This window comes from Uranotaenia lowii, chromosome 3, assembly GCF_029784155.1.
Source record: "Uranotaenia lowii strain MFRU-FL chromosome 3, ASM2978415v1, whole genome shotgun sequence".
In the NCBI taxonomy this organism is placed as follows: domain Eukaryota; kingdom Metazoa; phylum Arthropoda; class Insecta; order Diptera; family Culicidae; genus Uranotaenia; species Uranotaenia lowii.
This window is the reverse complement of record NC_073693.1, coordinates 208456827-208480102: the sequence shown is the minus strand read 5'-3', so window position 1 is coordinate 208480102 and position 23276 is coordinate 208456827.

The window sequence follows — 23276 nt, the reverse complement described above, 5'->3', positions numbered from 1 at the left end:
ATATATATATATATATATATATATATATATATATATATATATATATATATATATATATATATATATATATATATATATATATATATATATATATATATATATATATATATATATATATATATATATATATCAATTATTTCCGATACATATTTTATTTGCAAAACCTAATTTTCACTGCAAATTTGCGAAAAATGCAATCTACAAATGAAGTAAGGCATACTGTAGTCGGTGCTGCTCTGACTTTGATACTGTGCGGCTTATAAGCGCCACTCCGGAAAGGAGACCGCACAGCTAGGTTTGCCCGGATGAGACTCCATTGAACGAGTCGTATGCATTGCTCCCCAAATCGAGGAGGGTCAGGACAGCTAGACTACGGAAATCCCCGAAACGACCAAACTCAAACCTCCGCCTAAAAGTAGCGAACGTTTGCCAACTAAACGCATGACCAGCAACGCCTCAAACCGACCAAAGACTCACGATGGTTCGACGACACCCATACCCGAAGACTCTCATCATTGGACAATCTAACGTTCATCCCAGAAATACTCCCCGAACCTGGAAGCGTGGTGGACTCAATATTCTAATGCGCAAAGCGCAGAGCGAGCAATCGAAAGGAACAACGACCGAAGCGAAGTAAACATTTCTGGCCAACTTCAAAACTCAATTCTGGCTAGGGTTTTTGGATTTAGTGTATTTAGAGGGCGAAATAACTTATTCTAACAAATAACATGATATGGGTATAATTATATTGCAATAATCATTATTGATTTGCGTGGACATACATAGTGTTCTTTTCTAGCTACCCTTTCGATACCTAGCCGTGTGCCATTTCTACTACCTAGCTCTCAGTGCTCTTGCTCGTTTCTTATTCTCCCCGGGGCGATATTTAGTTTGGTGAGGTTGGGGCGGTCATAAAAAGGGGCTTATCGACCGATGTGCCTCGTCAACCTTATTTCCGTGAACGGACCATTTGTCAACCGTTCAGAATTTAGTGGTTTTATAATTTTTATGATCGATCAAAATTTCATTGAAAGGTATCCTCCTTCATGGACGGACCCTCATGGAAAGCACCTACTTGTTTTTGCTGCTGCTGCTGCCGATGATCGGGACGACGGTGATGCTGATTGGCTGCTCTCGCTTCCAATGAGTGGTTGGTGGAGCGGTAAGCCAGTGAATTTACCGGATGTATTTGACGTTGGCGGGGTTGCAAATACACCGGATATGCTTCCAGTGTGACCAGAAGTTCCCAGCCTTCTTCTAGCCGATATGGTGACGGATCGAGCTTGCTGGTTTTTTTGGATTCCAGCGAAGAAGTTTAGCCCAACGGGCTGGTGTCTCGGGGTGAAGTGTGCAGCAGGGGCTTGCCGATGATTAGTATGCGATCGCTAGTAACAATTGGGATTGGGCCTGCTGAAAAGAATAAAGCCTGCTCTTTACTCTTACACAGATTTCCATAAGAATGACAGCTAATCGGAGTGAAATAGGAGTGAAGGCTATTTCTCTCTCTGTTTAACAAACGAGAAATCGTATACCGGGACTGCGAGCGCGCCCATCGCCCATTAAGGTTATTGTTATACAAGAGCATAAACGTTTTTGGAGCACTTTTTACCTTGCTTTTTATCAGGCACAAATAATTAACTGCTTGGCACACTACACACGGCTTATTTCTAGACGAAATACTACGAAAAGAATTTTAAAATTAAACAAGAAACTCTTACTTCACTTAATAAATTAACATACAAACGATACCCGAACAAAACGCGCACAACCAAACTCGTGGGCAAACTGGGGCTGAATGATAGGTTGTTAACCCTCAGATCAGGGAAGGCGCCATCAGACTTAGCTCCCCGGAACTACGTCATGACACGAAACCCCTCGGGAGATTTGGGTTTTGTGAGCACGATCTAGTTGCTCGTTTTTGCTTCTAGACCCCCATAATTAACTATCCTGCTCCCACAAGACCGGGGAGATACATCCCGAACTCGACCTCGGGAAATTCTCAATCCAGGCCGTTACTCTATGAGAAAGGTCAACTATCATTGATGATCAATATTATTTTAATGCAGCGTTCTATCAAGTTCGACTCTATGCGTTATTGTATAATGACCTTGTTCGGATTTAACTATTTTTAAGAAATAAATCTAGTTGTTGGATAAATACTATTTAATAAATTATAATAATCATGACGTTCAACAATAATTTAATAATTAACGAATGATTCAATAAATAACAAATAAAGCTTAGTTCTTTTAGAAATGGGACAGTTACGAATACATGTATCTCAAAAACCTTTCGTTTGATCTAAAAACTTTCTATGAAGGAAATGAAGGTAATCTTATGATAAATCATGAAAAAATTTGAAAAAAATATTTATGTTTTTTTTTGTAAAAATAAATTCTACTTTATTCTTGGTACCTCCGTTCGGCCAGCGCACACTTTTTTCAGTCATGATAATGATCAGTTTTTCAAACTAATACTTCGTCTAATCTGTATTTTAGGTTGCTACATCCCCCTCCTTCAATTTCTGATACTTTTCGGACCAATACTTCTCTTTTGAAAGAAACTGAGGCCACTTTAGTGGATACAGCTGTTTTGAAATTAACAAATTTGATTATTTTTGAGCCACTTTTTGAGTGTTTTTAATGGAATTTCTGCTGGCAAAATCTGGCAATAACGAAGTAAAACTATGAGGAGATTGAACTTAAAGTATAATCCGTTAGTATAGATCGTAGGTTGCTAAGGGTACATAAAAGATTACTCTTTTTAGGCTTTTGAAAAGAGTGAAAATCATAATTTTCGTTTTGAAAATTGTTGTTTTTTTTCCACAGGAGCAGAATTTTGGCAAATCATTATATTTTATACAAAATAATAAGCAAATACATACTTTAATATACTCGGGACCTTGCCACGAGCAGACGTGGTATAGGATTCAAACGCTGGAATTTGTTTAAAATAGGGTATTTTATAAGTTTTGTCGTTCATCAGAAATCATTTGTCCCATAGCCTCGGAACCCGATAAACAGCTTATGAGCTGTGGATCTTGCAAAAAATTTTTGTTTGAGGTTAAGTTTGAATGACTCATTAAGAGGCAACACTTTGAGCTTATCGGAGAAAATTTTTTTTTTTGGAAATTTCAGTGATCTACCCTTAGTTTTTCGCTTGTTGAAAATTAAAAATGCTGATATGAGACTTGACTTCCCTGATGACCCTTAGCCGAAGTTGCCGATCATATGCTTCACTCCAATGGTTGATTTGAACTTTGTTGACATTTTTGACAGTATTGCCATACTTTTCCACCACTCACACACAGTATTTCTTTGAATAATCAACGGTTTTTTCGGCTATCAGTTTTTTATTGATTGGTTTTGAATGAAACTGTGCAAAATTATTTTTTCCTTTTTCTCTTGCATCGTAAATATTTCAAAAACGCGTGAATTTTAAATTTTGAAAAAAATAGGTCGAATAGTACTTTTTACAGGCAACAAAATGCTGTCAAAACTTTGAATGTCCGATTACTAGTAAACGAGCTATTAGCAAAAGAATGTGTCCCATTTCTAAAAGAACTAAGCTTTAATTAAATAAATAACAAGCTAACTTTACAAAACGAAACATGTAACCAGGTACAACCGTAACAATACCACTTTTAAATATTTTTTTTAAGTTGATTCAATCTTTTCTATTTTTTTAATTGTTTATAAAATTTCAAAGCATGTTTTTGCTTTAAAGTCTTTAATTTTTCCCAGTCTTTTTTGTTTTCAACTGAGATTTTGTTTATAGATTTTATAACTCTTATTTTTTGTATGATTTTTTACTAATTAATAATTTATTTCTATTAGATTTTTCAAACATTTAATGTTTACTCCAGTCTTTTATTAAAACTAATAAAAAAAATCTATCAATCATTAGATTGAGTTTGAATATTTTCACATATTTTTTTTTAAACCTATTAGGGTAACGGATTCATTTTGGACCACCTTGTTTAGCTCTCTTGTAAAGCAACTAATAATGAAAAAAAATCAATGCAACATATTTAGTGCCTGGGTTTCAACTATTTCTGATAAAAAAAATTTCATGATTTATTAGGTGGTTCAAAATAAATCTCTTTTTCCAAAATAAGTCAGTTGCCCTAAATTTTGAAATTGTTACAAAACTGTATCGTACTCTATTTTGATTTCTTTGTTGTTTAAGGAAACAATTAAATCAAACTCATTTCCTGAATTGAGACACATATTTCTTTTCAGGTATAAATTTTGAATTCCATCTTTGAGTCATAAGAAAATCAATGTTTGCTTTTTTATTTCTTTTTAGTTTCCATTGATCTGTGCATAACTGAAAAAGAAAGGACTTTTTCTCTTCCCATTTGAATAAAGCAAGATATCATCTTTCACAAACCAAGCAAGTTTTTTTCGAGCTTATTCCAGACATAAATACAAACACTTCATATTGACAACTTCCACGTCCTCCCACTCCTTGTATGATAGAACAAAAAAAAAGAATATCCACCGATACGCTTCCAAAACAGCCAGGATCCAGAATGTTTCTGTTTCAGTAGTAAATTTGCAATCCTGCTTGTTATACGTGCGAGCCGGTGTGTCTTAGCCGTGTTAAAGAAAAGAAAAACTGCCATTTACACCCCCGAAAGGCGACATAAATCCACTAAAAATGTGCTAACACCGTTTCCAGAAGTGTACTTTCCACTTCATTACATTAATTTTTCGATCCTCTTCTTTCGGCAGACGAACACGCTGGAAAAGCGCCCGCCAAGTGGAAAGTGGAAAGTGGAATCTCTCACCGAGAGGAAAATCAACAACGTTTGCATTCGCCGCGTTTTTGGTGAGCTGTTTTTTTTATTTCGTTTCATCTTATTTTCCCAGCAAATCCCACTCTTCTTCGGTGGGAAACATCGAAAATGTGTACAAACGCAGCGTGAGATTCATTTCGGCTAGCGCCTTGTTAATTTAAAAAGTTTTTCTTGTTGCCACCATAATGAGAAAAAGGTGGCCAAATTTATGGTGCTGATTTCACTACCAATATAGTCCAATATTGGAACAAGTTCAATGATAATTCTGAACAGCAAGATAGCATGGAAAAAAAAGTTGTATCCTACGTTTCGGAAAGTTGCTTGATCTAAAAAAGATAAAATCTTTTTGAAAAGGCAGAACAACCAAGAATATTCAAATGACAGCTTTGTTGTGTCTTTATTTTCAATTCGTAAAATTCTAGTAATATATCCACTTAAACTTATAAAACTCACACCAATACCCGTTTTTAACGAAATTTTCATTCTTAACCTCTATAAGATTCAGGAACAAAAATTGCAAGTTTAACCTGGGATGAGGATAAATACACTGGATGTTAAGACCAGATTTCCAGGCAACCCTTACATACCGAAGTATTGAAGAAACCACACTCGAAATTATCCTCCGCTGACTACTTCGGATCCCCAAGTTGTTCGCCATTATCCTTGTTAATGCGGTCGTTGCTGTTGCCGCCTGCAAACTCTTGGAGTGCATCCAGCTCTCTTCGGCTTCTACAGCCTCTGAAGCTCTTAGCTGGACGACTTCTGTTGAGAAACCCGTTGCTAGGAACACGACGTTGTCCGCGAAACCAACCATCTTTACTCCCTCTGGCAGGCTCAATGTCAGCACCTCATCGTACGAAATATTCCACAGAACCGGGCCCAGCATCAACCCTTGCGGTACTCTAGCTGTAACATCCATTTCCTGAAATCCTTCGCTCGTCATGTATTTTAGCTTGCGGTTCTGGAAATGGCTTTCCACTAATTTGCAAATATATTTCGGTATCCTCTTTTTGCTCTGATTCTGGCTTTATCAGCCGTTTCGATGATAGTTCGAATGGCGTCGACAAAGCGTCGACCTTTTCGAAAGCCGAATTGTACCTGTAGAATTGTACCGCTGGATACGATTCAAGATTACGTTTTCCAGAACCTTTCCAACAGTATCCAGCAGGCATATTGACCGTTAGCCGATGGGTTCCCCTATGGCTTTCCTGGTTTGGGCAGCAGAACCAACTTCTGCCGTTTCCAAACCTCTGGAAACATCCTTTCCTCAATACAAATTTGCAGTGATGATCGGAACATTATGGGAAATTCCATAATTATTTTTATTTATATAGTATTCCGTCTCACGACATAACTTGACGAACATAATTCCTAAAATTCACTCGGTCCATGGCAACCGTTCTCCAATTCCTTGGGCACCCCACGTTCGCCAGATCACGCTCCACTTGGTCTAACCACCTCGCTCGTTGCGCCCTCGCTCGTCTTGTTCCTACCGGATTCGTAGCGAACACCTGTTTTGCAGGACAGTCGTCCGGCATTCTCGCAACATGTCCCGCCCAGCGTATCCGGCCAGCCTTAACCACCTTCTGGATACTGGGTTCGCCGTAGAGTCGCGCGAGCTCGTGGTTCATCCATCGCCTCCACACTCCGTTCTCCTGTACGCCGCCAAAGATGGTTCTTAACACTCGTCGCTCGAATACTCCGAGTGTACGCAGGTCCTCCTCGAACAATATCCATGTCTCGTGCCCGTAGAGAACAACCGGTCTAATGAGCGTCATATACAGGTTACACTTCGTGCGAGGGCTAAGTCTTCTCGACCGCAGTTGCTTGTGGAGTCCATAGAAGGCACGACCTCCGCTGATAATTCGCCTCCGGATCTCACGGCTGGTGTCATTGTCTGCGGTCACCAGTGAGCCGAGATAGACAAAGTCTTCGACTATCTCCAGCTCGTCGCCGTCGACTGTGACCTTGTTATTACTGGACAAGCGGGTTCGGTCGGTCTCGGATCCGCAGGCCAGCATGTACTTCGTCTTGGACGTATTAATCATCAACCCAATCATTCCTGCTTCGCGTTTCAGTTTGCGGTAGATCTCTTACACCGTCGCAGAAGATCTGCCGACTATGTCAATGTCATCGGCAAAGCAGATAAGTTGACTGGATCTGTTGAAAATCGTGCCCTCGTCGAATAACACCTTCTAGCGCCACGTTGAACATCATGCAGGATAGACCATCACCTTGTCGAAGCCCCCTGCGCGATTCGAATGAACTCGACAATTCACCCGAGATCCGCACACAGCACTGCGTTCCATCCATCGTCGCCTTGATCAGTCTGATCAGCTTCCCGGAAAAGCCGTTCTCGTCCATGATTTTCCATAGCTCGTTACGGTCGATCGTGTCGTATGTGGCTTTGAAGTCGATAAATAGATGGTGCGTAGGGACTTGGTGTTCCCGGCATTTTTGGAGGATTTGCCGTAATGTGAAAATCTGGTCCGTCGTTGACCGTCCCTCCATGAAGCCGGCCTGATGACTTCCCACGAATCTGTTTGCTTGTGGCGTTAGACGGCGGAGTAGGATTCGGGACAACACTTTGTAGGCGGCATTGAGGACAGTGATCGCTCGGTAGTTCTCACAGTCCAATTTGACGCCCTTCTTGTAGATGGGGCATATTACCCCCTCCTTCCACTCCTCCGGTAGCTGTTCTATGTCCCAGATCCGGACTATCAACCGGTGTAGGCAATCGGCCAACTTGTCCGGGCCCATTTTGATGAGTTCAGCTGCGATGCCATCCTTCCCAGCCGACTTGTTTCTATTCAGCTGGCGAATGGCTTCCTTAACCTCACTCATCGTTGGGAGTGGCTCCTCTACGCTACGACGGCGATGTACCTTCCCCCACCGTCTTGATCTCCTGCATGTGCACCGTTCAGGTGTTCATCGCAGTGCTGCTTCCACCTTTTGATCACCTCACGATTGTCCGTCAGGATGCCTCCGTCCTTATCCCGGCACATTTCGGCTTGCGGCACGAAGCCTTTGCGGGATGCGTTGAGTTTCTGATAGAACTTTCGTGTTTCTTGGGAACGATGCAGCTGCTCCAGCTCCTCGAGCTCCTCCTCCTCCAGGCGGCGCTTTTTCTCCTGGAAAATTCAGACTCGCTGCCTCTTCCGCTGTCGGTGATTTTCCACATTTCGACGGGTGCCTCTTTGCACTACTGCCGCCCGCGCGGCATTCTTTTCGTCCATCACCCTCCTACACTCCTCGTCGAACCAGTCGTACCGTCGAGTTCGCTCCACATGACCGATGACGTTCTCCGCAGCACTGTTGATGGCTGTATTGATGGTATCCCAACAGTCCTCGAGAGGGGCTTCATCAAGCTCGCCCTCTGCCGGCAGCGCTACTTCGACCGATTGCGCGTAGTCTGCCGCGACCTCAGGTTGCTTCAGTCGTGCGATATTTAACCGAGGCGGACGCCGGTTGCGTGTGTTGTTCACTACGGAGAGTTTTGGGCGCATCTTCACCATCACCAGATAATGGTCTGACTCGATGTTGGCGCCTTGACAGGATCTGACGTCGATGATGTCCGAGAAGTGCCGGCTGTCAATCAAAACGTGGTTGATCTGTGCTTGCGTTTGGTACGGTGATCTCCAGGTGTACTTGTGTGGGATGCGGTGCTGGAAAAAGGTACTACGTACGGCCATTCGTTTGGAGGCGGCGAAATCTATCAGTCTGAGGCCGTTTTCGTTGGTCAGCTGGTGCGCACTGAACCTTCCAATTGTCGGTTTTAATTCCTCCTCCTGGCCGACCTGAGCGTTGAAATCCCCGATGACGATCTTGATATCATGTTTTGGGCAACGGTCGTATTCACGCTCCAGCTGCGCGTAAAATTCGTCTTTGTCGTCACCGGTACTTCCGAGGTGAGGGCTGTGCACGTTGATGATGCTGATGTTGAAGAACCGGCCCTTGATTCTCAACCGGCACATTTGTGAGTTGATCGGCCACCACCCGATCACGCGCTTTTGCATCTTTCCCATGACTATAAAAGCTGTTCCAAGCTCGTGTGTGTTGCCGCAGCTCTGGTAGATGGCACGACCATCTGGGTACGTTCGTACCGTGGAGCCCTTCCAGCATTCCTCCTGCAGCACTACGATGTCAAATTTGCGGCTCTTCAATTCTTTGGAGAGCACGTGGGTGCTGCCCACAAAATTTTGAGATCGGCAGTTCCATGTTCCAAGTTTCCAATCGCTAGTCCCTTTTCGTCGCGTGGGTCTTTGCCGATTTCCATCCGAAATTTGTTGTTCGTTGTTCGTTGCTTATGTTTTTTGTAGTCACGGGCTCGCAAGGCCCGCAGCTAACCCCACTATCTCGTAGGAGGACCGTCGTGATGTTGCTGTTTTGGGTCCCGAACATCACCAGGACGTTGTTGCACTCCGCACGCCGCCCCTGACATGGAGAACAGACGCGTACGAAGCCCCCTGACTCAGTCTGCCTGCGACCAAAGCATCCACCGGGGTTGGGTACCCGATCTCCGCTAAGGTTGCTCGCACCCCAGCTAGCACCACGGGGAGGTAGAGAATCGGAGTTGCAGACAAGAGGTGATATGACCACTACCCGAAGGTTGGGTGTATAGGGTCTCGAGTTGCACATTGTCTACCGTTCACTAGCCATAATTCCATAATAGCGGCCCTAACTGCAATGTTCGGGATACCATCTGGGCCGGGAGGCTTTTCCAGTTGAAGGGATTTGGCGATGTCTCGCTGTTCTTCCAACAATATTTGCATATTGGCATAAAGGAAAAGTTTCCTTTGCCTTTATGCCAAACCTTTGCCTTGCAGAGCTTACTTTTCGCATTTCTGAAAGGCGGCCTACGCTCGTCTCTCTCCGTGTGAGTTCGTGCTTCTGCGGTTTCGCCTAGCACGAAGGCAGCTGGCACGTAAATTCGTGATTTCCTCAGTCCACCTATAAACTGGTGGATGTGGTTTATTAGATTAGCTCTCCTCGTCATTGCTGCGTCACAAGCACGTGTGAGTACTTTCGTCAGGTTTTCCGCCGATAAGTTAGACAGGTTTGGCTCTCACTTGTTACCGGTTGAAGGTTTTGCCCCTTACCACCTTCCTAGAAACACTCAGGAAAAGCGAACGAAGGTGTGAACGCACCCCACTTTGCGAAGCTTTGAAAAGCAAAACTTCTCCAAGGTCCACCTCGGTGGAGCATAGCAGCAACAGAAGAAGATCCCATTGACTTTGGCTATCACGAAGCCTTCTTCATTCATTGTGACCACTTCTTCTATGGGAAATTTGCCTGTCACCCCTTTTGCGGACAGATTGGCACTATCGGTCACCCAATTTGTGCCATTCAGGGCTCTATAATGGGGGTCTGCTACTAACGCTATGTCTAGCTTCTCTTCCACCGCCATCTGTCGCAGAAGCTGTTGTGCTTCGTGACAGTGGTTGAGGTTGATTTGGATTACTTCCAAGCCCTTGGTATCGCTGCTAGCGCCTTTTGGTAGGCAGAGCACCTTGGGTTGCCAGTTACATGGTCACCAGTGCAGATAAGACACTTCGCCGGCTTACTGCAGCTAGTCGCTATGTGGCCGGATTCTCCGCACCCCCAGCATAATCCTCGTCTGTCAACTCCCTTGCAGTCAAACGACTTGTGGCCGTACTCCATGCATCGAAAGCATACCGCTGGTTGCTGGGAGATGGTTATCTGACAAACTGACCATCCCACTTTTAGCCGCCTGCACTCGAGTGCTGCGTTGGCTGCTACCACCGGAAGCCTCACAATCGCATCCTGTGTTCCGGATCTAGGAGGACCCTGTCTCAATCGGATAGAGATCTTATCTTCGCCGATCTTACACTGGTCAACTAGCGCTGTCCTGACTTCATCTTCTGTCGTTATTTCGTCGAGGTTTTTGATACGGATGGTAACTTCGTGACATAGCGCACGCACCTCCGTCTTCTCGCCTAGAACTTCCTCCGCCAGCACCTTGAAGGATGCACTCTTTGTTGCTGAACTTCGTTTCAACTCGAGGATCATCTCACCGGAACGAGTACGACGGATCCTCCTCACGTTTTCACCTAGTCCAGCAAGCTTGTCGTCGGTCCGCATCTGACGAAGCACGTCCGCGTACGTACCTTCTGGCGCCTTAACTACGATAGCTTCACCTTTTTCCCTAACGCGGCTTCGTTACTTTTTGGGCTTGGGGTTTGTTTTCGTAGCTCTCTCCTTACGGTGTTTACGCGTCACTGTTTGCCATTCGGAGGGCGCTCCTTCGTTGGGTCTGTCGTCCTTGCCTTTCAGTTGGCCAGGGTCCTGTCGAACCATCGGGTCTCGGGCCCTTTTCTAAAGGGTGCCAGGTCTTGGATCACCTGGTGACCCTCGTTTCCTCTTTACACTCTTAGAGCTTTTCGGAGTAATGAGCTCATTCCTCACCGTTTGAACGAAGGCATCGATTCGTTTCGGGCGACTGATATTCGCCTTAGAGGGTTTCTCTGCCTCTGTTCCTCTACTAGTAGCGTTGCCATTTAGCGCTCTTGCCATCTCTAGGACTGCTTTGTTTGCCTCTGTAAAAAGAGCCATAGCCTTTACAAGCTTGGCCTTGACCTCCTTATGAATGTTTTGCTTGCTCAAAACCAGGCTTGTCAAAGCCTTCATTTCTGTCATCGCGTCCTCCATTGCCTTCGGAACTTCCTTCTTCTCTGGAGAGTTGGGCAGCTGTGTGTGTGTGTGTGTGTGTGTGTGTGTGTGTGTGTGTGTGTGTGTGTGTGTGTGTGTGTGTGTGTGTGTGTGTGTGTGTGTGTGTGTGTGTGTGTGTGTGTGTGTGTGTGTGTGTTATCTACTGTCATTTTGAAAACTTGAAGGGTTTACCGAGTATACCTCTACTTGTGTTCGCCACAGAACCACGACTTCCCACTTGTCACCGGGCAGAAGGACGCGAGTGATGGCATATTTCGCGTTTAAGCTGATATTTAACAACCTTCCTCCCTTTTGATTTATTTTCCTTTAATTTTCCCAACTACATTGCATACTTTTTCCTAGAATCAAATGCATGGGATTCTTCCCTAGTAGAGCTTCCGTACCTACTATCAATGGGCGATGGAAGTGAAAAGTTAGCTTTTTTCTCCTTAAGAAAAACCCGTATGACCTGTCAAAAGTTGGGTGAAATTTTAGAAAAAAAATTTTAGAAAAAGAAAAAAACTAAAGAGGTCGTTATTCTGCGAAAACCTTGTGGTTATGCATACTTCTTCAACTTTTTTTTGTTGAAAAACAAGAAAAAAAGGAAAATTTAATTAGTAAAAAACACAAATTGCCTTAATAGTACTAACCCTACAAAGAGATGTTTATCAACGTATGCGAAGAGTTTTTCAATTCAATAGGTCCTACCATGCAATAATGCATAAAATCAACACAAGAAGATTCTATCACCCGATGAAAACAGGGTTATACAGCCTGGGCCAATCTGTAAACAGTTAGGACGAAGATTATCACTCTGAATTCCCCCCTTTGTGTTGAGCTGTGATGCAACTTTACAAACGCCACTCAAAACCAAACAACTAACTCAACACCTTCTCTGACGCCGACGACAGCACAAAGATGACGGAAGCGTCCACTGAAATGACCAAGCAGCAAATTAATTATCTCGATTCCAAGGGGTTGGTTCTCAAATGTTTGCAATCAGGAAGCACTTCCGGTGTATGCGGTAGCAATACAAACACTTTGGAAACGTGTTACAATGGACTGGGTCGATATATGTAAGACCACTCAAGTGTAAGCCAAATCTACAGTTTATCATCACTAAGGTACACATGACACAAGGTAAAACGTGTTGAAGCTTTGATTCCTAATGTAAATAATTGAAACCAGTTTAAAGATTGTTAGGAAATTGCTTTAAAGATTCAGCCTAATGTTTGTTTCCCAAAATCGAGTTGGCTCCACATCAGGCCTTAATTCCGTCCAAGACAGCTTCACCTACAACAACGCTTCCATGGTTTGCATAAGGTAGAGCAACGCAATTGTGGTCTGACAATTGGAAAGATAAATCTTCCAATTCAAATACGCTGCCGGTTATTCAAATTGTTTCTGTATTCTCACAATCCGTCATTGACTTCCGGATTTAGTGTGGCGAAGAGCACAAGTTTCCGGTTTTCCATCGAAGGGACATTCTGGGATCCTGACAGTAGTAGGAGACAAAATTTATGCTGCTTTACACAAAGCCATTAGGCAAATATTATTGCAGCTCTCCCATCTCCAATTCCTGATGGCAGCCAGCACAAAACGAAGGGAATCTTTTGAGTCTTTGCTGTAGGGAAAAGGCATTCTCACACACATATTGGACCGAGCCAATCTGTTATCCGTGAGAGATTTCCGTCCGACTTTCCGAACGACTAAGCACTAAGCATACCGAACCAGAACCTACTATCATCATCATCGGGAGCAGAGGATAATCGTGGCGGTGCTGATGGAAGATAATCGTACCAGGAATGTCGTAATTACTGTTTCCATATCGGAAGAAAATGTGTGTTATACTAGCATTTTGCATAGTCCTTGCAATCATTGCAGCACTGGAACTGCATCATCCACCTACATTAATGCCTTACTGTAAGATAGGGTTTATTCCAAAAAAAGAGTCCTCGTAATAGAAAAATAAAAATTGTGTTTTATTTCCATTTAGCGCAAATCGTTTTCAAGGGCTGTTTAAAAAATAACATTGTATCAATAAATTTTAAACGAATTAACCATTACACGAATGAAACTAAACTCACCGTTTGTTTCTTATAATAGGGTAACAGACGTAGTTTTGGCTACACAAAATAGAGCCGGGTCAAAATGTTTGTAAACTACTTATTAAACCGCATTTTTTTAAAAAGATTCTTTGAATGATTCGTTATTTTGGAGGCAGTAAAAGTCGCTTCATAGGTTTTGAAAATTCCTAGGAACTATTCAATGTTTAAGTTTATTCAACAGTATGACACAAAAGGAATTGCAGTAGGCGTTGGTTGGATCGGACGTATAGTTTTTTTTCGCGTATTATTAAGTCGTAGTCGGAAAATTATTTTCCATGTTATTCAATAATGGGAAAATTAAATTAAGCAATTTCCTCTAATATTTAGTGGAGATGGATCAACATTAAAGGCCCTCGAATTCCGATGCTGCTCTTCCCAGAACTTCCTAGGGCGAGTGAATAAGTCTAGCGGGGAAGAGTGTTGCTCCCCCGGCCGAGTGTGACCTATCGGCCGGACTGCGGACGAGTCAGCACCAACGATGCCACATTTTGATCGGTATTATCAGTGTATCTTATTCTCACCAACAAAAGTCTCAATATAACAGAAAGAGATACACTGATAATACCGATCAAAATGTGGCATCGTTGGTCAGCACCCTTCTCTTTGGCCAAAATTCAAGTAAACTGAAGCTAAGTATTCTTTTTCTTTTTAATTCATATTTAAAGCGAGTTTCTTGAATTCGAAAATGTTCAATTTTCGAAGGTGATGGAAAGTTTTAGAGAAAAATGAAGTATCAAAGAAAGAAAGAACAGAGGCTTATGTTTTTTCTTTCTTTGATACCTCATGTTTCTCTAAAACTTTCCATCACCTTCGAAAATTGAATATTTTCAGATACAAAGATGTACCAAGCGATTTAATAACATTAGTATTGATTTCGAAAATGTTTTTTTTCAGCTGTTTACGAATCACATTCAGTGCTTTGGTCGCATGCAGACTGAGATAGGGGGCTCCATACGCGCCTGTTCTCCATGCCAGGGGCGGCGTGCGGAGTGCTACAACGTCCTGGTGGTGTTCGGGACCCAAAACAGCAACAATACGACGCAAAGGTCCTCCTGTGAGATAATGGGGTTAGCTGCGGTTGCGGTTGAGGACCAAGGGCCACTTCTCCAACATCAGCATCATCAACGTGCACAGCCCTCACTTCAGAAGTACTAATTCTACGCGCAGCGCGAGCGTGATTACGACTGCTGCCCAAAATAAGATATCAAGATCGTCATCGAGGATTTTAACGCTCAGGTCGGCCAGGAGGAGGAATTAAAACCGACAATTGGAAGGTTCAGTGCGCACCAGCTGACCAACGAAAACGACCTCAAACGAATAGATTTTGCCGCCTCCAAACGAATGGCTGTACGTAGTACCTTTTTCCAGCACCGCATCCCACACAAGTATACCTGGAGATCACCGTACCAAACGCAATCACAGATTAACCACGTTTTGATAGACAGTCGGCACTTCTCGGACATAATCGACGTCAGATCCTGTCGAGGCGCCAACATCGAGTCAGACCATTATCTGGTGATGGTGAAGATGCGCTCAAAACTCTTCGTAGTGAATAGAGATGTACCGAATAGTGGTATTCGGCGAACGGCCGAATACCGAATATTGACCTTTTCAACTATTCGGTCAAACGAATATTCGGCCGAATATTCGGCCAAATATTCGGTCGAATATTTTATTGAGTTTTCAGTGAAAATCCCTTAAGTGATTATTTCAATCCTTTCTATTTCTTCCATATTAATGCCCCTCATGTTTTTAGTCGATTATTTTAAACCAGTTGATATTATCGAATGATGTTTTACAAGATATTTTTCAAGTTATGCCAGCGGCTTTGGCGTAGTGGTTAGAATTCAAGTCATCTACGCTAAAGTTCATGAGATCGAATCCCGGTCATGGCATACATAGTACACTTTCTGTGGTCTGGTGGTTTTAGCATTTGTAAGATGCTAGCAATAATAACTTTGAAAAATGTACACTTAGAGTTAAGGAAAGAAGATCTCTTCAAAGAAACATGAAGTTTCACTGAGATCCTATGTGTGTGTGAACGTTTTTCAAAGTTGGGGTCTTTCTGATTTTTTAAATGTCGCCAATAACAGATAAGACATCAGATGACTAGTCGCTTCTAGGGCGTTTATCACCAAAGAGATTGCGTTCCTGTGAAATCTGGGATAAAACATATCGAAAAGATGCCAAGCTTTTTGAAATTGCTTCTCTGATATTGAATAAGATGAAGGTCGAATTTGAGCAAGATGTCTTTAAAATAGTTGTTGAAAATATAGATAATCTAAAACATCAAGCAAACCATACTTTCAATCATACGTATCCAGACGGTCAGGTATTCAGAACGATTTTTGAAGTTTTTTTTTTAAAGTTGAACAAAAAATATAAAAAAATTTAAAGAGGAATTTGAGTTTTTTATTCGACTTAGCAAATAATCTGAAAAAACTCGAGAAATACTCGGGAAGTTTTAAACAATATCTGGACACCCGGCCAGATTTGACTTATCTGGATTCTTTACTGGATTTATGGGCAAGCCTGAATATATCCAGAAAACCTGGAATAAACTATAATCAAAGTATAAAGCGACACCGTTCAGCATTCTCCTGTACGATCTACAGTGAAAGTTTCGCGGATACATCTTAGATGTTTTGCTGAAACCATAAGTTTTTAATGATTGTGTAGCTTTGACAACATTACATTAGAATATTTTATAAATTATCAAAAAATATTTGAAAAATTTATAAGTCTGTAGAAAAGCTCTACTATTCGGTGAGCCGAATATTCGGCTTAACGGTTTTTCGGCGATATTCGGCCGACCGAATATTCGGTACATCTCTTGTAGTGAAAAACATACGAAACCGACGCCCACCTCAGTTCAATATCGAACGACTGAAGCAAACTGAGGTCGCAGAAGACTACGCGCAATCGCTGGCAGCAGCGCTGCCGGCAGAGTATGAGCTTGACGAAGCCCTTCTCGAGGACAGTTGAGATACCATCAATACAGCCATCAACAGTATTGCGGAGAACGTCATCGTGTGAAGTGTGAAACTTTGCTTTTTCCCCAGGAACGGGTTCAGCCCAGAAGGGGCTGCCCAGCAACACCCAGTCCCTGGTCTAAAGCCACGGGGACTAACGGGTTTGGGCGCTCAAGGCCTCTTTTGTTCCTGGGTCTCAGGGCGTTTTTTAGGCTGGGGGAGTTTTCGGATGGGTGGATTCCTAGTAAAAGATAAATACCTTTCGTAAAATCGATGTATTCGGCAAATTCTTGATGGGATGTCACGCACACGGGATCGGGATGGTAGCGGGGCAAACGGCCCACGCGGTCTGGTCGTCTTGGAATCGCCACGGACCGGGCGACGCCTGGAAGGAACGGGAAGAGCAGCGCGGTACCTCGCACCACACTACGCCTGGTCAGTTCGGTCTCTCTCCTTCGGTTGGCAGACCACACACGCGCTTGCGAATATGCGCGCACCTCGGTATGCGGTTGGGCAACGGGATGGGATTGAAACGGTAATGCGGTACCACGCATGCGAGGCTGGATGAGGCTGTCTCTCTCCTGTTGGTCGCACCTCGGGTTAGATTTGCGCACACGGGTTTGGTTGGAGTTGCGCGAGTCGGCTGGCACACCAAAACACGGTACCACGCACTGCACGGGAGTTGTTGTTGCCCGTGCTGGATCTTCGTCGGCTTCTTCTCCCTACGGCTGTTCGTCTTCGGGGTTGAGAAACACCAGGTCTGGCCAAACTAATCGCTGGTGCTTGTTCGGCTCGGTTTTGGAGGTTTGTCGTTCTCACTTAACACTTACATTGTGGATACCTGGCGGAGCGCTTGCTGTGAACGTCTTACCTAGAAGACTGCCGGAAACCAAGAGAACTGGTGTACTATCTTTCCTCACAAAGAAACCTCGGCTTGCCTCCCTTTGCGATCTTCCAAAACGCGTGAATCTTGCGGCGTTGCCTTATAGGCGTACGCAAGCCGTCAAACTCATGTGCGTTCTTCCATTTTCGCCTACTTTCCGCAGTCCACCACGTGTTCGATTTGAATCCGCCGTTGTCTTAAGCTAATTATTTACAATAAATAAACCTAACTCCAACCCATCAAACAATTCATAAAAAAAACACAAAACAATGTTACCGAATTGGTAACAAGTGTTGGAGGGTAATGAACGAAAAGAATGCCGCGCGGATGTAAGCAGTGCAAAGTAGCACCCGTCGAAATGAGGAGAATCACCGACAGCAGAAGAGGCAGCGAGCCCAAGTTTTCGAGGAGAAAAAGCGCCGCCTGGAGGAGGAGGAGCTCGAGAATCTGGAGCAGCTGTATCGTTCCCAAGAAACACGAAAGTTTTATCAGAAACTCAAGGCGTCCCACAAAGGCATCGTGCCACAAACCGAAATGTGCCGAAACAAGGACGGAGTCATCCTGACGGACGATCGTGAGGTGATCAAAAGGTGGAAGCAGCACTTCGATGAATACCTGAACGGTGCACATGCAGGAGACCAAGACGCCGCCGTAGCCAACGACGAAGAGAAGCCAGCCCCAAAGATGAGTGAAGTTAACCCTCCAAAGCCGTTCGGGTCAATATGACCCGAAGCGCACATTTCAAACATCTTTATCATCATTCCAATATACTGATGAACTGGTAGTTTTGACAGACCAAGTATGTTCTATGAAAATAATGATCAAATTAACGCCAAAAACCTAAAATTTGAGTTTTTAAAATCGGTTCATTGAGAAATGAAATACAGCTAAGCAAAGCCAAAACTGGATGTCGTTTTTTTAAAGTAAGAATTTTTTCTACCGGAAGATCTGTCATAGCGGTAAAAACTTTCATTGGACCCCAACATATCTTTACATTGTCGGATAGATGGATTCTTGACAATTTCAAACATCAATGAAATAATTAAATACAGAAAAGCTGTCAGAAGTTATGAGTATTTTAAAAATAAAATTGATTTTTCGGACTTTTAACTTTCTGAACCAGTTTCTGAAAACCTGGTAATACATATCGACTTTATTTTGAAATATTGAGTAATAAGAATAAATTACCTACACAATGAATATAATATCATCAAAATCGGTTAACATTTACAGCCAGGAGAACGAAATCAAATTACAACGCATATTTCCCCGAAACGGATATTTAGCGAACGGCTTTGGAAGGTTAAGGAAGCCATTCGCCAGCTGAATAGCAACAAGTCAGCTGGAAAGGATGACATTGCAGCTGAACGCATCAAAATGGGCCCGTACAAGTTGGTCGATTGCCTACACCGGTTGATGATCCGGATCTGGGAAACAGAACAGCTAACGGAGGAGTGAATGGAGGGGATAATATGCCCCATCTACTCTTAAGGGCGACAAATTCGACTATGAAAACTACCGAGCGATCACTGTCCTAAACACCGCCTACAAAGTGATGTCCCAAATCCTACTCCACCACCTAACGCCACAAGCAAACAGATTCGTGGGAAGTTATCAGGCCGGCTTCATGGAGGGACGGTCTACGATGGACCAGATCTTCACATTACTGAAAATCCTCTTAAAATGCTGCGAACACCAAGTCCCTAAGCACCATCTATTCATCTTCAAAGCCGTATACGACATGATCGTCCGTGACGAGCTATGGAAAATCATGGACCAGAACGGCTTCTCCAGGAAGCTGACCAGACTGATCAAGGCGATGATGGATGGTACGCAGTACTGTGTCCGGATTTCGGGCGACTTTTCGAATTCATTCGAATCGCGCAGGGGGTTTTCGACAAGGTGATGGTCTATCCTGCATGATGTTCAACGTGCCGCTCGAAGGTGTTATTCGTCGAACAAAACGAAGTACATGCTAGAGTGCGGATCCGAGAACAACCGAACCTGCTTCTCCAGTAATAACAAGGTCACGATCGAAGGAGACGAGCTGTAGATAGTCGAAGACTTCGTCTATCTCGGCTCACTGGTGACCGCAGACAATGACACCAGCCGTGAGATCTGGCGGCGAATGATCAGCGGAAGTCACGCCTACTATGGACTCCACTAGCAACTGCGGTCTAGAAGACTTAGCCCTCGCACGAAGCGTAACCTGTACACAACGCTCATTAAACCGGTTGTCCTCTACGAGACGTGGATATTGCTCGAGGAGGTCCTGCACTCACTCGGAGTATTCCAGCGACGAGTGTTAAGAACCATCTTCGGCGGCGTGCAGGAGAACGGAGTGTGGAGGCGATCTCGCGCGACCCCAGTATCCAGAAGGTGGTGAAGGCTGGCCGGATACGCTGGCTGGACAGGACATGTTGCGAATCTTCGCTACGAATCTAATAGGAACGAGACGAGCAGGGGCGCAACAAGCGAAGTGGAGCGTCATCAGGTGAATGTGGGATGTCCGAAAAACTGGAGAACGCTTGCCATGGATCGAGTGAATTATGATTGTCAAGCTATGTCATGAGACGGAATACTACAAAAATAAATCAAAAATAAAATGTAGAGGTAATTTTTTTTTGTTGAATGATATATTTATATATACGTAATTACGTGAATACGATTTGCTAACGTCCCTTAATGGTGTAACAAACGTTTAAAATCCATTGCAATTGTTCATTATTTAGTTTCAATAGTTAGACAAACATTAATGTTTAGGATGAGTTTAATATTTTATTTGAATTATTAATTCTATTAACTTAATTTAGACACTTCCAAACGATATAAATTTTATTTTAAATCTTCTAAAATTAAAACAAACAGCGGATAAAAACTTCTTTTTTAAGTTAAAAGCCGAATTGTAATGTTCTATCAACGGCATCTTGCCCCATCGATAGTTGAGACCAAAGCAAGAAGGGTGTAAAACCACAGCCACAAATGCTTACAAGTCGAAAAACCCGGCCACCGAACCCGGGATTGAGTTGAGAGCACCCTGAATGCGATGATGAATGCGGCGGCGGTGATTCCGATTGGCAAACAAAAACCCAGCAAGAAGTCAAGCCGGCAACAATTAGAATGGATTCATTTTCCGATCAATTGTGCTGCCCCGGCAATCGGAGAATAATGTGCAATTCAAATCAGAGAATTTTGGGGAAGAATTGCGGGCTGAATCGAATGAGAGATCTAGAACTGGGGTGGTCTGGAATGTGGCGTGAAAAACGGTGACACTTTTCCAGTTTTTACCTCATGGTGCACTAACTTTTACCCTGGTAGCCATAAATTGCTTCGGCAGCCCTGCTGAGCTAAAACGGCAATGGCTTTGTCATCCTACTACACATGAATGGGGACACGATTGCATCGGCACAGATTCCGACCTGAAATGCGGGCAAAGCATATGTCCCTGTACGATGCCTAGGGAAGGTTCATATGCCCCCTATCAAAAACCCTCAGTAAAGAGCACGCTGTTTAATATGAGATGGTTATAACAGAGACTAAGAGCATGAATTAAGCTATCGTTCAACCAGCTTAATCCTTATGATATGATATGCATAATCAAACTATCATTTGGCGAATTAATACTGCTCCATAATGGAATTCCCATTTCGTCGTCCACATTTCAGGGAACGCAATTACAATTTAAATGAAAACGATCCACAAACTCAATTATAAAATTAAAAATGATTATTCAACTTAAATTGGAGCAAACAATAATTTTGTTCTTGAAATTTTTAAAATTTTGTCAATTGAATCGAGTTTGTAAATATGATAATTTCATCAGATTTGTGTCAATTTTGTCAATTTTGTCAATTTTGACAATTTTGTAAATTATGTCAATTTTGTCAATTTTGTCAATTTTGTCAATTTTGTCAATTTTGTCAATTTTGTCAATTTGTCAATTTTGAAAATTTTGTCAAATTTGTCAATTTTGTCAATTTTGTCAAATCTGTCGAATTTGTCAATTTTGTCAATTTTGTCAATTTTGTCAATTTTGTCAATTTTGTCAATTTTGTCAATTTTGTCAATTTTGTCAATTTTGTCAGTTTTGTCAGTTTTGTCAATTTTGTCAATTTTGTCAATTTTGTCAATTTTGTATATTTTGTCAATTTTGTCCATTTTGTCAATTTTGTCAGTTTTGTCAATTTTGTCAATTAAGTCAATTTTGTCAAGTCAAGTCAAAATGGTCAAAATTGTCAAAATTGTCAAAATTGTCAAAATTGTCAAAATTGTCAAAATTGTCAAAATTGTCAAAATTGTCAAAATTGTCAAAATTGTCAAAATTGTCAAAATTTTCAAAATTTTCAAAATTGTCAAAATTGTCAAAATTGTCAAAATTGTCAAAATTGTCAAAATTGTCAAAATTGTCAAAATTGTCAAAATTGACAAAATTGTCAAAATTGTCAAAATTGTCAAAATTGTCAAAATTGACAAAATTGTCAAAATTGTCAAAATTGTCAAAATTGTCAAAATTGTCAAAATTGACAAAATTGTCAAAATTGTAAAAACTGTCAAAATTGTCAAAATTGTCAAAATTGTCAAAATTGTCAAAATTGTCAAAATTGTCAAAATTGTCAAAATTGTCAAAATTGTCAAAATTGTCAAAATTGTCAAATTTGTCAAAATTGTCAAAATTGTGTCAAAATTGTCAAAATTGTCAAAATTGTCAAAATTGTCAAAATTGTCAAAATTGTCAAAATTGTCAAAATTGTCAAAATTGTCAAAATTGTCAAAATTGTCAAAATTGTCAAAATTTTCAAAATTGTCAAAATTGTCAAAATTGTCAAAATTGTCAAAAATGTCAAAATTGTCAAAATTGTCAAAATTGTCAAAATTGTCAAAATTGTCAAAATTGTCAAAATTGTCAAAATTGTCAAAATTGTCAAAATTGTCAAAATTGTCAAAATTGTGTCAAAATTGTGTCAAAATTGTCAAAATTGTCAAAATTGTCAAAATTGTCAAAATTGTCAAAATTGTCAAAATTGTCAAAATTGTCAAAATTGTCAAAATTGTCAAAATTGTCAAAATTGTCAAAATTGTCAAAATTGTCAAAATTGTCAAAATTGTCAAAATTGTCAAAATTGTCAAAATTGTCAAAATTGTCAAAATTGTCAAAATTGTCAAAATTGTCAAAATTGTCAAAATTGTCAAAATTGTCAAAATTGTCAAAATTGTCAAAATTGTCAAAATTGTCAAAATTGTCAAAATTGTCAAAATTGTCAAAATTGTCAAAATTGTCAAAATTGTCAAAATTGTCAAAATTGTCAAAATTGTCAAAATTGTCAAAATTGTCAAAATTGTCAAAATTGTCAAAATTGTCAAAATTGTCAAAATTGTCCAAATTGTCAAAATTGTCAAAATTGTCAAAATTTTCCAAATTGTCAAAATTGTCAAAATTGTCAAAATTGTCAAAATTGTCAAAATTGTCAAAATTGTCAAAATTGTCAAAATTGTCAAAATTGTCAAAATTGTCAAAATTGTCAAAATGGTCAAAATTGTCAAAATTGTCAAAATTGTCAAAATTGTAAAAATTGTCAAAATTGTCAAAATTGTCAAAATTGTCCGAATTGTCAAAATTGTCAAAATTGTCAAAACTGACAAAATTGTCAAAATTGTCAAAATTGTCAAAATTGTCAAAATTGTCAAAATTGTCAAAATTGTCAAAATTGTCAAAATTGTCAAAATTGTCAAAATTGTCAAAATTGTCAAAATTGTCAAAATTGTCAAATTTGTCAAAATTGTCAAAATTGTGTCAAAATTGTCAAAATTGTCAAAATTGTCAAAATTGTCAAAATTGTCAAAAT